The 13320-nt window shown below is 49.5% G+C and overlaps 1 pseudogene across 1 annotated transcript; it reads left to right on the top strand.

Annotated features, from left to right (window-relative positions):
- Positions 1 to 324: 324 nt before the first annotated feature.
- LOC309890750 (olfactory receptor 14A16-like) lies at positions 325 to 9711 on the top strand (annotated as a pseudogene). Its single transcript has 2 exons — positions 325 to 686; positions 9117 to 9711. The product of its transcript is annotated as an olfactory receptor 14A16-like (transcript).
- Positions 9712 to 13320: the final 3609 nt, after the last annotated feature.

Raw genomic sequence — 13320 nt, 5'->3', positions numbered from 1 at the left:
AGAGTGTTGAGAGTGGTAATGCTGGGAAGTCCACATACATCAGAGGTAGATTTAATCGGAGATCACTCCTGATTTCTTTATGTTTAGACCTGTAGGACCGTCGTGACTCCTCCACAGTGCACAGCAGTGTCCCCTGCTCCCAGTGGCACCTTCCTCCAGCACCATCCAAAGCTCAAGCAACAGAGCAGCAGAAAGGTCTCAGAAAGGGGAAAGTCAGTGTGTGGGATTTAAGTGAGAAGTGGAGTAGGTTTTTCTCAGAGATGTCTCTCTTAATTATCACAGTCTTTTCTTCCTTGGGTAGTCCCCTTTGTCCAGGAAGATCAGATGTCCAACAGCAGCTCCATCACCAAGTTCCTTCTCCTGCCATTTTCAGACACACAGGAGTTGCAGCTCCTGCACTTCGCGCTCTTCCGGGGCATCTACCTGGCTGCCCTCCTGGGCAACGGCCTCATCCTCACCACTGTAGCCTGCGACCACCGCCTCCACACCCCCATGTACTTCTTCCTCCTCAACCTCGCCCTCCTTGACCTAGGCTGCATCTCCACCACTTTCCCCAAAGCCATGGCCAATTCCCTCTGGGCACCAGGACCATTTCCTATGCGGGATGTGTTGCACAGGTCTTTCTTTTTCCTTTTCTCATGTCAGCAGATTTGTTTCTTCTCACCGTCATGGCCTATGACCGCTACATTGCCATCTGCAAGCCCCTGCACTACCAGACCCTCCTGGGCAGCAGAGCTTGTGCCCAGATGGCAGCAGCTGCCTCGGGCAGTGGGGTTCTCTGTGCTCTGCTGCACGCTACCAATACATTTTCCCTGCCCCTCTGCCAAGGCAATGCTGTGGACCAGTTCTTCTGTGAAATCACCCAGATCCTAAAAATCTCCTGCTCAGACTCCTACCTCAGGGAAACTGGGCTTCTCACATTCAGTGGCATTCTGGTTTTGGGGTGTTTTGTATTCATTGTGCTGTCCTATGTACAGATCTTCAGGGCTGTGCTGAGGATCACCTCTGAGCAGGGACGCCACAAAGCCTTTTCCACGTGCCTCCCTCACCTGGTCATGGTCTCCCTGCTGGTTAGCGCTGGTGTATCTGCCTACCTGAAGCCTCCCACTATCTCCTCTCCATCCCTGGACATGATAATGGCTGTTCTATATGCAGTGATGCCCCCAGCAGTGAACCCCCTCATCTACAGCATGAGAAACCAGGAGTTCAAGTGTGCCATTAGGAAAATGATGTCATGGATGTTTATCAGGATTTGCTCAGGAAATTAATTGGACCCTTCAGCAGCTATAGACTGCTTCTTTTGCTTCTTCTACACATGAATTGTGGTTTATGTCATGACAGGCTAAGCCTGGTTTTACTTCTAGACGTCTTTTTTTTTCATTTTCCCCTTGTGATACTGTTTTCCACAAAGAAATGCCATTCTTCATCCCCTTGCACTTAAGTACCAACATATCTTGTGTGACCCTGAGGCTCTGCATAAACAAGGAGCCAGCCTCTCTGTGTATTTAAACAAAATAAATGAACCTACAGCAAATTCTTTTTCTGGATCCCACTCTCGGCAGAGCAGAGACATAATGGGACCAGCAAACCCCTTTCTGGCTGCAGCAGCTTGGGGCAGGCTGCCCTGGCCCATGGGCTGCAGGATCTGCCTGAGGACCCACAGGGATGGCACGGAGGGGCTGCAGGCCTCTGAGGATCTGCTGCAGAGAAGAGCAGGGGACACAACAGCAGGGTACACTGATCTCTGTATGCTTCTGCCATGGATGTTTCCATCTGTGGGGCTGAGCCCTCTATGCCCCAGTAGCTGGTGTTCCCTTCAGAGGGGCTGTGGCTGTGGTGGCAGTACCCAGAGCCCTGCAGCAGCCTGCAGTGGGCACTGCCCTGGAGCCACTGCCACTGGGCTGGGCAGAGGGCAAGGAGGTGGGCAGAGGTCAGGAAGGTGGAAGAGCTGTGCTCGAGGTCTGTGTTAGGGGAACAACTAGCTCTATTGGCCTCTGTCCTGGCCCAGAGCCCTGCAGACCTGGAGCAGGGCTGTTTGCAGAGGCCCCAATGGGAGGTGGCTGGGTCAGGGCAGGTGCCATGGGCTGGAGGAGGCTGCAAAGGAAGGCCATAGCAGGAAGGGACCCTGAGGGTGCCGCTGGGATTTTAATGGGGGGAGCTCCTCCCAGCCCTGAATGTGCACTGCCATGTGCGGTGCCATGGTGGCATGGCTGTGGGACCATGTGTGGGGCAGTGGGGCTGGGACAATGCAGGAACAGGGCTCTGAGAGGGGCCATGAATGAGCTGGTAGGGGGTGACAGCAAGGATAGGCTCCAAAACAGGAAATTATGGTGGAGACGGACATATGGTTTTAGCAAGGGCAGAGCTCACCGCCAGCCAGCCCCTCGATGGGGCTCTGCCAGCCCCTCGCCCTCCCCTCTGCAGTGACATCATTGCTGCCCAGAGGGCTTTCTGATGTGCAGGACAATTTCAGGGAGGACAACTGCCCATGTGCCAAAAGGACCTACTACCACCAAGATGCATTTGGTGTTTCAAGCTGTCACTGGCAGAGGTCTTGCAAAGTCTTTCTGCAGTTGTGCCGAAGGACCTTCACTCCATTGGTCCTGTGCTGGGGCTTTCACTTCAGCTGAACCTGTGTTGGTTGTGGCACAAGCAAGACACCTTTTACAGATGCACTCTGCATCCTCCTTCATGGGAGGGCACCACTGCATGTCCTTTGCTCTGCTCACGGTGTTTGTCTTAGCTCACGGATGAACTAGATTACATCTGCTTGAGTCTCCTGATGCCCGAATGCACCGCATAGTAACTATTACTTTCCCTTACTGTGTGAATTGACCTGATGGGTCTGTTTACACTAATCCTCTTTAATTTCCCTAGTTGGAATATAACATATTCCCAGACTGGGACAAGCAGCTGGGTTCTGCCACAGCCGCTTAAAGTCGCCTATTCTTGAGTCTTTCAGCCTGAGTTTATCACACATGGACAAACATGAATATCTTCGGGTTTCAATGGCAATTTCAAGTGTAGTGAACTCCAGGAATCCACTGGAAAGTCTTCCAGGATGTGTGGTGCCAGCCCAGAGGAATCCATTGCAGAACCTACAGACTTGTCCAGGCCATAGTCTTGAATTCCCAGACTGCAGTGGCTGCCTTCCAATGATTGTGACTTATGTTAGACTCATAGAACCATAGAGCCATAGAATAATGTAGATTGGAAAAGATCCCTCAAATCATCAAGTTCAACCATTTACCTAGCACTGCCACATCTACCACTAAACCGTGTCCCTAAGCACCACATCTACACGTCTTGTGAACACCTCCAGGGATGACCACTCCACCACATCCCTGGGCAGCCTGTTCCAGTGCATCACAACCCTTTCAGGGAAAACATTTTTCCCAATATCCAACCTAAATCTCCCCTGGTGAAACTTGAGGCCATTTCCTTTTTGTCCTGTTGCTGGCCCCAGTACTGAGTCCTGGGGGACTCCACTTGTGACCTGCTGCCAATTGGATTTAACTCTGGGAAACAGAGTCAAAACCTTTACTAAACCTTAGGTAGAAAACATCCACAGCCTATCCCTCATCCACTAAGAGCATCACCTTTCCATAGGAGAACAGGTTTGTTAAGCAAGACCTACCTTTCATGCCATGCTGACTGGGCCTGATCACCTGGTTATCCTGTATGTGTCGTATGATGGCACTCAAGATAATCTGCACCATAACCTTCCCTGGCACCAATATAAGACTGACAGGCCTGTAGTTCCCTGGGTCCTCCTTCTGGCCTTTCCTGTAGATGGGCATCACATTTGCTAGCCGACAGTTGACTGGGACCTCCCCTGACAGCTAGGCCTGCTGATAAATTACAGAAAATGTCTTGGTAAGTACTTCTGCCAGCTCCTTTAATACCCTTGAGTTGATTATGGATGGATATTTTCCTTAGTCCTCCTTTTGTTCCTAAAGCATTTATAAAAACATTTTTAATTCTCCTTTATGGCAGTAGCCAGACTGAGTTCCAGTTGGGCTTTGACCCTTCTAATTTTCTGCCTGCACAGCCTCACAACGTCTTTATAGTTAGTCCTACTGAGCATCTTGCTCCTTGTTCCAAAGATCATAAACTCTCTTTTTCTTCCTCAGCTCTAGCCAAAGCTCTGTTCAGCCACGCTGACCTTGTCTGTTGGCTCATCTTTCAGCACACAGGGATGACCTCTTCTGTGCCTTTAGGATTTCGTTCTTGAAGTGAGTCCAGCCTTCCTGGACTCCTTTGCCCTTCTGGACTGCCTCCCGAGGGACTCTGCCAACCCAGCTCCTTAACAGGCCAAATTCCAATCCCTTTGGAATTCCAGGGTGGCAATTCTTCTAACCCCTCTTCTTACCTCTCCAAGAATCAAAAACTCTATTAATTCATGATTGCTATGCCCAAGATTTGCCCTTCAACTTTCACTTTCCCTTCAAGACCTTCTCTGTTCAGAAGCAAAAGGTCCAGCAGGGCACCTTCCCTGGTTGCCTCACTCACCAGCTGTGTCAGGAAGTTATCTTCCACCCGCTCCAAAGACCTCCTAGACTGTTTCCTCTCTGCTGCGTTGTATTTCGAGCAGACATCTGGGAAGTTGAAGTCCCCCGCCAGACCGTATTTTCAGTAACCAAGTCATTACCAGCCAGTGTGTGAGTGGCTCTAGGACAAGGATGCACTCCAGATATTCTAGGCTTTGATTCAATAACCTCTAGGACAGAAGTCACTGAGCACAAGCTAATAGATCAAACCTCTTTTGTGTTTGTATAGAGCATTCCCGTACTCCAAATTCACCTCTAGAACAGTCCAAAACACTCCAGGCACTCACGATTGACATAAACTATAGCAGAATTACTGCAACCTGTTGCAAGGAGTCCTGAAAGTGCCTTCCCTGGTGACCAGCTCTGGTGAAGGCCTTGGGTTGCTTAGCTTGGAATGAATGCCAGTGGAACCAGGGCTTTGCGTATCTCTGTCCCCAAGTGCGGATGCCAATCACAGAGGTTGCCCAGGTGACATGTGGCAGCGATAGCTTCTGCCAAGAGGCAAAACCCCTTTCTTGGCACAATGGATGAGGAACAAAGCCTTCATCCTGTTGGACTGATCTCACAGTCATACCCAGGCACAAGGCTGCCAGGCTGTCACCATGGCTGTCACAATGTGCCGCTCTGTCAAGCAACAAGTAGCACTTCAGGAGAAATCAGCCCTATTATTTATTCTGCAACTAAATGGCCACTTTTCTGACCCTGTAAAGATTCTCATACATTTGACATCGCAAAGAAAAGGTGGTGTCTCCTTCCTAGCGAGGAATAACCCCAAGCACTAGTACAGGCTGAGTAGAGGGGAAGGATCACCTCCTTTGGCCTGCTAGCAACACCCTTCTGAATGCACCCCAGGATCCCGTTGGCCTTCTTGGCCACAAGGGCACACTGCTGGCTCATGCTCAACCTGCGGTCCCCCAGGACTCCCAGGTTCTTCTCTGCAGAGCTGCTCTCCAGCAGGTCATTCCCAGCCTGTACTGGTTCTGTGGGTTATTCCTCCCTAGGAAGGAGATAGGACCCTGCACTTGCCCTTGTTGAACTTCATGGGCTTTCTCTCAGCCTGTTTCTCCAGCCTGTCAGGGTCCCTCTGAATGGCAGCACAGCCCTCTGGGGTATCAGTCACTCCTCCCAGCTTTGTGTCATCAGAAAAGTTGCTGAGGGTGCACTCTGTTACATCATCCACTTCACTGATGAATAAGTTGAACAAGGGAGGAACTTTGGCACGTCCCATAACTCTGCAAATCTTGGTAAGGCAATTCCTGCTGCAGGAATCAATCAGCACATTTTAGAGAAGGCCAGTCAGTGTTTGCTTTGTCTGCTTCCAAGTGTGCTCCCCAGGAGAGACCCTGCTGCCTTCCAAAAGCCGTGAGCACTGGAGCCCCAGGGCCATGTGCCGGGAGCCTGGTGGGGGGCAGAGCAAGAGAGGCCTTGGGCTGGGCCTCTGCTGCTGAGCTGGGCCGGGCTCCTGGGCCCAAGGGGAGCTCCTGGCAAGCAGGCAGTGCTGCAGAGAGACAGCTCTGCCCAGGAGCAGCTCCTCTGCACAGCGCAGAGGGGCTGGGGGCACTGCCTGCAGCTGGCACAGGGAGGGGAGAGAAGGGAGAGATGTTTAAGACTGTGTGGAGTGTTAGAAAGCTGAGAATACACCGGAGAAGCAATTCTAGCAACCCCTAACATGGTAAGTTTAAGTGCATTGCAATGCACTGGAATATCCTGGAGGTGTCCTAGACCTCCATTGTCCTAGAGCAGGACAGTCTGGAGACACTGCATATTTCTTTAATACAGAGAAGGACATGCTCCAGAGCAGGGGTTCCCTCCTGCAGGGTCAGCATGGAGGCCCTTAGAGCTCCTTTGTCACAGGCTGGCTGCAGGCTGTGAAGGCAGGGGTGCAGGCAGGGGTGTCCAGGGCTGTGGTGCAGAGCAGGGTCCCTGCTGTGCCCCAGGGGCTGTGTGCCGGGGCAGGGCCTCTGCCACCTTCCAGGCTCAGCACTCAGCCTGCCCGGGGAGCTGCCCAGGGCGCTGCGAGGAGAAGCTGTGGGTGGAAGGAGCCCCCCAGCAGGGCAGGGTCCTGCTGCTGGCAGGAGGCTGCTGCCTGGGGCAGCCTGCTCACAGATCCATTGTACATCAAGGGCATTTCCCAAACAATTTTTCTAAGCAAGCAAGGTCAAAATAGGGATTTTCTGCCCTCTTTTCAGTTACCTACTCTACTGGAAGGGAGGGGAAGCAGGAAGAAATCGAAGAGGAGCTGTAAATATGAGCAGATTGCTGATGCTCCTGAACTGGAACTTTGACAATTGGTATGTTTGTGAGCTGCCCCAAATGTACCTTCAGCCTCTCCTCTTCATATTGAAAGAAACAGCATCAACTTTGCTGACCCCATCTGGGCTTTCTGACAGGTCCTTTTCCACCTGCAAAGATGCACAAGCAGCTAAGCAGTCTCTTGCATATTGGCAGGTTTCTGAAGGGCAAAGATTACTGTGCACAGATTTGGATGAGGCTGTGAGCAGAAACAGGAATAAGACAGGGAAACAACTCCCAGAAAGAAAACCTTCATGTATCAGGGATATGATCAGGGAATGAGGGGAAGGTTAATAAGAAGTCTTGTCAGAGAGAGAATTCATCAGAATTCTCCATATTTTTTTTCCATTCAGTGCAGACCCCTTCCTCTGAGCATGCCCCCTTGCCTCCTCTCCCACCCAGAAAAGCCTCTGCCCTCACAGCCATGAGTCCAAGGCATGGATAATGTCTTCTGCAGCCAGAGCTCCAGCAGAGCAGAGGTGCATCTCTCCAGCCACTTGCCCATTTCCACCTGTGCTGCAACTGCAGAGGGGGTCAGCTGCCTGGGGGTTGTGGGCAATGCAGTCTGTGAGGCTGGGGAGAGAGTTGACTTTCCCTTCATGAAGGACCATCACCAGGTCATTTGGTTATCTCCTTGGGTGTCCTTTCAATCTGTGAGCTGTTCTGCAGGCTGCAAATCTTTTCCATAGCATCTCTGTGTTATGTGAAACCCGGGGAAGAAGCAGAGAGATGCTACATGCAACTGTTGGGTTGGTGAAATGAATGATTGGTGTCCTTGACTAGAGGTGTGGTGCTGGTGGTTCAGGTACCTTGAGAAAGGCTGGGCATTGACAGATTGGCCGTGGATTCATCTGGTCTCAGCAGCATTTGGCTTCTTTTCAGGGTAACATAAATGTGATTGCCCTCCATCTACAAAAGCTCAGGCAGTTGGGGACAAGTCCAGCCAGCTGCCTCACTCTGCTCTGAGCCACAGGGAATCCCTTTGCCTCTGAGGTCTCACAGCCATTCACTGTGAGTGCATCAGAAATGCTCAGGATTTCTGACTTCAGAGAACACTGGGCATGAAGAGTGGGAAGAGAATGTGTATTAAAAATTGCCCCTAAAACTCCTTTTTGCCAACTGCATTATGTAGCACCGAATACAAATGTTAACATGCTGTCATGAAGATGATCAGCATGCTGGAGCACCTCTCCTTCGAAGAACGGCTGAGAGAGCTGAGGCTGAGCAGGGTGACCTCACTGCAGCTTTTCCGTAATTTAAGGGGTCTTATAAAAAAAAGATGGAGATCTACTTTTTGATCAATCAGATAATGACAGGATCAGTGGAATGGCTTTAAACTAAAACAGGGGAGATTTTTATTAGAGATTAGGAGGAAATTTTTCATTCAGAGGGAGGTGAGGTACTGAAACATATTGCCCAGATAGGCTGTGAATGTCCTGTTCCTAGAGGTGTTCAGGACCAGGTTGGATGAGGTCCTGGGCATTGTGATCTAGTGGGTAGCATCCCTGCCCATGGCAAGGCGTCTGGAACTAGATTATCTGTAAGGTCTCTTCCAACCTGAGCCATTCTGTGATTCTATTCCTCTTTGTGTAAGAAGGGATTTCATATGACAAAATCTGAAAATAAAACCTTGCCCTCCTGCCATGTTCCTGTGTACTCCCTGCACTGGTCAGGACTGATTCCCTTGCGAGACCAGAACCAGAGTGCCCTGTTCCTCATTTGAGACTGAACCTCAAAAATGAAGCTCATGTCATGGAGCTAAACCAAAGATTCCAGCAGAGAAGCAAAAAGCATTTGAGTATGGCAGGGGAGGTCTAAAAGGAATGGCATAGGCTTCACTCAGAGAAACCTGTCCTAACATGTCGTTGTCTTTTACTACCTGTACAGATCTCCATACCCAACAGGCAGCACATGTCCAACAGCAGCTCCATCACCGAGTTCCTCCTCCTGCCATTCGCAGACACGAGGGAGCTGCAGCTCCTGCACTTTGTGCTCTTCCTGGGCATCTACTTGGCTGCCCTCCTGGGCAATGGCCTCATCCTCACTGCCGTAGCCTTTGACCACCACCTCCACACCCCCATGTACTTCTTTCTCCTCAACCTTGCCCTCCTCAACCTGGGCTGCATCTCCACCACTGTCCCCAAAGCCATGGCCAATGCTCTCTGGGACACCAGGGCCATTTCCTATGCAGGATGCGTTGCACAGGAATTTCTGTTTGTCTTTTTGATGTCATCAGACTGTTCCCTTCTTACCATCATGGCCTATGACTGCTACATTGCCATCTGCAAGCCCCTGCACTATGGGAGCCTCCTGGACAGCAGAGCTTGTGCCCAGATGGAAGCAGCTGCCTGGGGTAATTGCTTTCTCAATGCTGTACTGTACACTGCCAATACATTTTCACTGCCCCTCTGCGGAGAAAATGCTGTGGACCAGTTCTTCTGTGAAATCCCCAAGATCCTCAAGCTCTCCTGCTCACAATCCTACCATAGGGATCTTGGACTTCTCACATTTAGTAGTCTTCTGTTCTTGGGTTGTTTTGTTTTCATTGTTCTCTCCTATGTTCAGATCTTCAGGACTGTGCAGAGGATGCCCTCTGAGCAGGGACGGCACAAAGCCTTTTCCACGTGTCCCTCATATGGTTGTGGTCTCTTTGTTAATCACCACTGGCGTGTTTGCCTACCTGAAGCCCCCTTCTATCTTTTCCCCAGCCCTGGACCTGGTGGTGGCAGTTCTTTACTCTGTGGTTCCCCCAGCACTGAACCCCCTCATCTACAGCATGAGGATGCAAGCACTAAAGGATGCTATTGTGAAAGTGCTTTTATGGACATTTTTCAGGAATCATAAATGTCCCATATCTCTCCAAAGGTGACCCCCTGTATCCATTCATACCTTGTGTTGCCTTCTTTTGCATTATTGTATTTTGTCTTATTTTCATATTTCATTATTTTTAACTGCTGGTGCTTCTGCTTTTCATCCCCCACTGCCCTCCCCCAAATCCTTTCACTCCTACCACTGATATTGAGGAATGAACATGCATTGTGTCAGATGAAGCCCATCCAAGCCTGTTTAAAAGTGTGTATCAATGTGGACTTTCTTGTAGCAAAGTAATAGCTGTATATAAATTAAATGGGACTTTTTCACTTCCTGATGGCTGAGCTTTTTGTTTAAAGCTCAGTATTGGTGGCATCAACCAAAGGGAAAGTACAAAATCCCAGGTGGGAGCTGGTCTTGAAGAAGTCTGGCTCCTTCCTCCTGTTGGGATCTGTGGCTGTGTGTGGGGCAGTGGTGCTGGGCCAGCCCAGAGACAGGCCTGTGGACAGGAGCCACAGCACTGCGGCAAGTTCCCACAAGGCCACCACCCCAAAACTACTGCCAGGCCCCAGCCAGGCCTGCCTCTCCCCTCAGTCACAGCAGTGATCCCAGGGACCAAGAGACACCTGGGGCAGGATGTGAGGGTGCACCAGCCCCAGAGCTCCTGGGCACCATGGGCACCAGGACTCAGACCGATTTAAGGTACCACAGAAAAGTTCTCAGAAATGCTGCCAGGTATCACGTAACTACAGAATGTTTGAGGTTGGAAGGGAGCTCTGGAGGTTTCCTAGGCCAACCCCAAGCAGGATCAGCCTGAGCACGTTGTCCAACTCCATGTCCAAATGGGATCTGACTGCCTCCAGGGATCCTTCTCTATCAGGATCTTATGAGAGACATCTCAAGAGCCTTTCTGAAGACAAGGCAGACAATATACCCTTCTCTCCCCTCACTTACCAAGGCAGTCTTTTCATTGGAGAAGGCTATCAAGTTGGTAAGTCATAAGAAACCCTTGGTGAATCCATGTTGACCACTCCTGATCACTTTCTTGTCCTCCATGTGCTTGGAAATGTTTTCCAGGATTAGCTGCTCCATCACCTTCCCAGGAACTGAGGAGGGGCTATCTGTCCTCTAGTTTCCCATGTCCTTCTTCTTGCCTTCCTTGAAGACAGGGGTCATACTTGCCTTCCTCGGCTCTACTCTGGGCTTAAAAAGGAGGTTCAGGGGAGAACTTATCATACTCTACAATCACTGTAAATGGGGCTATAGTGAAGTTGGGGTTGGTCTGTTTTCCCAAGCACCAAGTGATAAGACAAAAGTGATAAGACTTAAGTTCTGCCAGAGGAGGTTTAGGTTGGATATTAGGAACAATTTCTTCTCTGAAAGAGTTGTGAAGTATTGGAACAGGCTGCCAAGGGAAGTAGTTGAGTCATCATCCTTGGAGGTCTTTAAAAAACATGAAGATGTAGGGCTACATGATGTGTTTTAATGGTAGACTGGGCAGTGCTAGGTTAAAGGTTGGACTGGATAATCTTAGAGGTCATTTCCAACCTAAATGATTCTATGATTCACTGATAAGTCTGTGCTCTGGGCTTTTGGGTATTGTTTGGAGTCTGCCACTTGTGCCATAAAGATTTGGCTGGCTCATAAACAGGAAGGGTGTGTGAGGGAAGTCCTAGCACAGGACTGGCCATTGCTTGACAGCAAAGAGATAAAAGCAGGATGTATCCAACTTCTCTAACCTTGCTCTCTGCTCTGCTTAGCCCTGAGATATAAAGGTGAAATGTGCCAATATGTGCATGTCCTGGGAACATAATCTCCCTTCCAAGTGCTGGGAAAAAATGTATTTTTGGAAAGAGTTGCATTTTTTTTTTCTTTACATAAAGGGGGATGTCATCATCTTGTTGGTCTATGTACATGACCTATTTAAAAAAAAAAAAAAGGTGAGAATTTGTGGACAAGCATAAGAAGTTCTGAAACTGAGGTCTTCTTACAAATTTATTACATTAAATTAAGGAATTTTCCACATACATTCAATTTGGCCTACAATGTCCTTCAGGACTTGATTCAGTTGCCCACAGAGATGTTGCTGCTGCCTCAAGGATGTCCTGGAACAGCTGAAGCACCCATTTGGGACTATGAGATATGACACAGGACCTTCTGTCTTTAAAAAAACATGTTCAAAGTCTCTTAGAAGACACTCAGAATTAATATCAGTTGGAGGTTGCTGGTATCATTTTATCTGTAGGTAGACAACTAAAAAAAAAACACACAGCAGAAAGAAGAGATTCTTAGATTCTTTCCTATAAGGGTTATTTATTATTATTATTATTATTATTATTGTTATTGTTATTGTTATTGTTATTGTTATTGTTATTGTTATTGTTATTGTTATTGTTATTGAAGTCAGTCCTTTTAAGGAGACTCCTGGCATCTCCTTAATGAACTCCACAGGAATTGAAGACTTCGGGAGAATTATGCTAAAACCTTGGCTTGTGAGGGAGTTTTGCATGTTGATTCGCCCTCTGCTGCCAAGTTCCTGAACTGCAGATCCTGAAGCAAGTCTCTGAAGAAGTAAAGGGCAGAAGCAAGCCCCCAAAAGTTTGAGGGTGTTGGCCAACCCCGATGAGGGCCATCCCAGAAGAGACCACAAGGGAAATAACCAGACAAGGTGCCCATCCCTGGAGATGGTGGAAGAGGAAATCAGAGGCACTGGCTACAGGTGGAAAATCAAATGGAGAAGTTACTCTGAAAGCCCTTGATGTGTTTCACCAAGGGGGATGGCCAAGGCCTGAGCGCATCCCCTGGGAAGGGGGATCCTGCACTTCCTGGGCTGCTCGGGGCTCTGGCAAGGGCAGTGTGATGTGGGGGTGTGCAATTCCAAGTGTAGGACACTGGTAGGACACTTGCCAGGCTCTGTGGGGTTGAGGGGGTAACAAGGCCCTGGGGCAGTAAGGGACCAGTGTCCTCTGGTAAGCCTCAGTGGAAGAGGACGCAGCTGTAGCCCTAAGGACATCAGTTCCACTGGGGGCCCCAGCCCCACAATGGCCCTCTGCCATCCCCCTCCACAGCCTGTCCCAAATTTTCCTCTACCTGTGCTTGCATCCCTGCATACTATTACCACACACTCACTTTCCCAGCTCACTCTGACCCCATGATTGCCAAAGCTGTCCTAATTTCTCTCCATCCTTTCTGGCTTTATCTTGAAATAGAACTCTTTATTTTTCTGAGGATTTACCAATACCCGTGGTTTCCTCACAACACATCAGGCTTCTTCCAATGCCTGACCCTGTTGGTCCTCTATCAGCCAATACATGTATGTCCCAGACCCACATTTGCTTGAATTGTTTTTGTATTGAATCTCTACATTGCAGGCCAGAACTCCACATCATGCTTCTGGAATGGAAAAGGCCACACTAGATCAGGTGAATGAAGTGAATGTGGCCCATGGATAAATGTACACCTCTGAAGGCACATCTGCAAGCATCCGTGGCTGCTGGTAATTCCATGACACAGTAGGTAAAGCTCTGAAGGGACTGTGGCTCATGAATAAGGCTGTGTTGGAACAGATACACCTCTAAAGGACTGTGGCCGGTGGACAAGCCCAGGCTGGAGCAGGGGTGAGGGGAGGAGCTCATTGCAATGAGTCAGATTCTGCGGCCTGGTCTGT

The sequence above is a fragment of the Aythya marila genome (assembly GCF_965140915.1).
Source record: "Aythya marila genome assembly, contig: HAP1_HAP1_SCAFFOLD_186, whole genome shotgun sequence".
NCBI classification, from domain to species: Eukaryota; Metazoa; Chordata; class Aves; order Anseriformes; family Anatidae; genus Aythya; species Aythya marila.
The sequence above is the reverse complement of the archived record's forward strand: the minus strand, read 5'-3'. Positions and strand labels throughout refer to the sequence as shown.